The following is a 3,765-nucleotide window of genomic DNA, read 5'->3' as shown; positions in this document are numbered from 1 at the left end:
GTTTCTCAACATTTTATTGGTGTGTACCCCCTTTAAAACCCGTGTACTCATCAAGTACCCCGCTAGCATAATAACCATTATGAGAAGTACCCCTTAACAAATATATATTGAATCGTAGTGCATGATAATGGTTCTAAACAACTTCCAAGTATTTACTATTGCTTTTAATTAGCTAAACTACTAATTTGGCATTGTTTAAATAAGATTTATAATTTTCTAAAACTCTAAATTGGTTATTCTTGGTTAAGTGTATCAAGCCCAAGTACCCCCTGGAACCATCAGAAGTACCCCCTGGGGTACGCGTACCGCATGTTGAGAACCTAGGTGTTAGATTATCAATTTATTAATATACACACCCTAGCAACTTTCTCAGAGTTTCCAATCATTTTTATCATAATTGGGGAAAAATTTAACATAGGTGTGTGGTACATTGGTCAGATTTTTGCAATGTGAAAAATTGATTGTTCAATTCTTGAATTGAACAGATAGTTAAAAAATTGTATAGTGTGTAGCCACCTTAAGGAACATTCCATACAGATCACCTGACAGAACTAAAGATGGCGCCACCAGTAATACATTTCAGCATTTAAAGTGATACTTAAGTCAAAAATAAAAAATGATTTTTACTCACCTGAGGCATCCCTCAGCCCCCTGAAGCTGTATGGTGCCCTCGCAGCCTCGCTCCGATCCTCCTGTCCCCGCCCTTGGCTACTTCCGGGTTCGGCGACAGCCGGCAACAGGTGTCTCCGAACCCAGAAGTAGCCGCCAGCGGGGACAGGAGGATTGGAGCGAGGTTGCGAGGGCACCATACAGCTTCAGGGGGCTGAGGGATGCCCCAGGCAGTGGCGGCGCCAGGGGGGTGCTCGAGCACCCCCTAGAATTATCCAAGCACCCCCAAAGCACCCCCTGGTGTGAACTGACTTCAGGCGTCTAAAAGACGCCGAGTCAGTTCACAGCGGCAGGCAGCCCGGAGCAGCAGGCAGGGCTACGGTAAGATGGCCGCCCGAAGCCCTGCTCTGCAGATTTGGAGTCTGCAGTGTATGGCTTCGAGCGGCCATTTTCCCGTAGCCCTGCTCGCCGGGTGCTGCAGGCAGGAAGTCACGTGGAGGAAGAGGATCGTGGGAGCTGCGCACCACAATGAGTCCGGGAGAGGAGGAGGTCGGAACAGGAGGTCTTCTAACTAGGTGAGTAAATGGGTTTTTCTTTTCTTTTTCAGGTGGTGCTGCTGATTGTGGTCAGATCTGCTGTGCATTGTGCATATTGGGGTCAGATCTGCTGAGGATTGTACATATTGGGTTCATATCTGATAAAGATTGTGCATATTGGGGTCAGATCTGCTGTGCATTGTGCATATTGGGGTCATATCTAATAACGATTGTGCATAATGGGGTCATATCTGATAACAATTGTGCATATTGGGGTCATATCTGATAACGATTGTGCATATTGGGGTCATATCTGATAAGGATTGTGCATATTGGGGTCATATCTGATAAGGATTGTGCATATTGGGGTCATTTCTGATAAGGATTGTGCATATTGGGGTCATATCTGATAACGATTGTGCATAATGGGGTCATATCTGATAACGATTGTGCATATTGGGGTCATATCTGATAAGGGTTGTGCATATTGGGGTCATATCTGATAAGGATTGTGCATATTGGGGTCATATCTGATAAGGATTGTGCATATTGGGGTCATATCTGATAACGATTGTGCATATTGGGGTCATATCTGATAACGATTGTGCATATTGGGGTCATATCTGATAACGATTGTGCATATTGGGGTCATATCTGATAACGATTGTGCATATTGGGGGTAATTGAACGTGTTTTTTATTAAAATCTTCACACAATATGTGTACTTTCTTGAGAAAACCTGCACAATTATGTGAATTTTCTGGGGAAAGGGTCACCAAAACTTGGGCCCTCTGTCTTTGCGTTGCACTTTTAAAGGGAACCCGAGGTGAGAATAATATTGAGGCTGCCATATTTATCTCCTTTTAACCACTTAACGACCAGCTAACGCCCATAGGCGTCAGCAGGTCTTAAGTGGGTTACCATGGAAACGGCCGCTCGATCGAGCGGCCTTTCCATGTCAGTTCACGGAGGGTGTCTCCGTGAACAGCCAGAGAGCCACCGATCGTGGCTCGCCGGCAAAATGTAAACACGCGGGGAAGAAATCCCTGCTGTTTACATCATACGGAAGTCCGTCCTGCGCATTACGTAGGGAGAGGGAGGTAAGCAGCGTGAGGGCGGAAATGGCTGCGGAGGGGGGCTTTGAGGAGCACCCCCTCCCCCGTAAAACGCAGATGGCCGGTGGCGATCAGACCCCCCCGGCAGGACATCCCCTAGTGGGGAAAAAAGGGGGGCAGTCTGATCGCCCTGCCTATTACCCGATCTGTGCTGCGGGCTGAAAAGCCCATGCAGCACAGATCTGCCAAAACTCGGCTGGTCCTTAAAGGATACCCGAACTGAAATGTGACATAATGAGATAGACGTGTATGTACAGTGCCTAGCACACAAATGACTATGCTGTGTTCCTTTTTTCTCTTTCTCTATCTGTAAGAGTTAAATATCAGGTATGTAAGTGGCTGACTCAGACAGGAAGTGACTACAGTGTGGCCCTCACTGATAAGAAATTCCTCTTTTTATCTCTTTCTTGCTCTCAGAAGCCATTTTCTGCTAGGAAAGTGTTTTATACTTGGAATTCCTTATCAGTGAGGGTCACACTCTAGTCACTTCCTGTCTGAGTCAGGACTGAGTCAGCCACTTACATACCTGATCTTTAACTCTTTCAGGCACAGAAAGAAAAAAGGAACACAGCATAGTTATTTGTGTGCTAGGCACTGTACATACACATGTTTATCTCATCATGTCACATGTCAGTTGAGGTATCCTTTAAGTGGTTAAGCAATACCAGCTGCCTGGCTGCCATGTTGGTCCTCTGCCTCTAATTCTTTCAACCATAGACCTTGAACAAGCATGCAGCAGGTCAGGGGTTTCTGACAATATTGTCAGAACTGACAAGATTAGCTGCATGCTCGTTTCTGGTGTAATTCAGTTCACTACTGCAGCCAAATAGATCAGCAGGGCTACCAGGCAACTAGAATTGTTTAAAAGGAAATAAATATGGCAGCCACCATATCACTCTCACCCTGGGTTCACTTTAAATTACAGTTAGCCCCACCCTCATCTGGCCATGACCATGCCCATTTTTTCACCACGGCACGCTCAGCGCGCCGCAGGTTTTGACCACGCCCATCTTTTGCCGTCGTCGTCAGCTCCCACGGAAATTGGTCCAGCACCTGCTTAGCACCCACTAAAAAAATTCCTGGAGCCGCCACTGGCCCCAGGTGAGTAAAAATCATTTTTTATGTTTGACTTAAGTATCCCTTTAAATCAGGGAGAGGACAGATTTTACAATGGGCAAACACTGACTAAATAATCTATAAATTAATATTGTAAACAATAAGCAATTGTATTCATTATGTTATGTTCACTACAGTTCCACTACACAGTTCCAGCACAGTTTTAGGATCTATCATTGGATTCAAATAAATGGATGCAGTTTTACTACAGGATGAATTCATGTTGGGGGCTGTAAATAACAGAGACGTATAGCAGCATGATGAGATAAGGCAATGACAGTCCCCAGTGCCAGTGCTGCCCATGACCAGTGTGCAATGCATGTGTTGTGGTGGTGAAGGCGCTACAGGGCGGGGAGAGCGGTAGGCGGCTTCCTCTGCCCACACTCCTC

Source organism: Hyperolius riggenbachi, chromosome 1 (genome assembly GCF_040937935.1).
Source record: "Hyperolius riggenbachi isolate aHypRig1 chromosome 1, aHypRig1.pri, whole genome shotgun sequence".
Lineage (NCBI taxonomy): Eukaryota > Metazoa > Chordata > Amphibia > Anura > Hyperoliidae > Hyperolius > Hyperolius riggenbachi.
Note: the sequence above shows the minus strand (reverse complement) of the source record.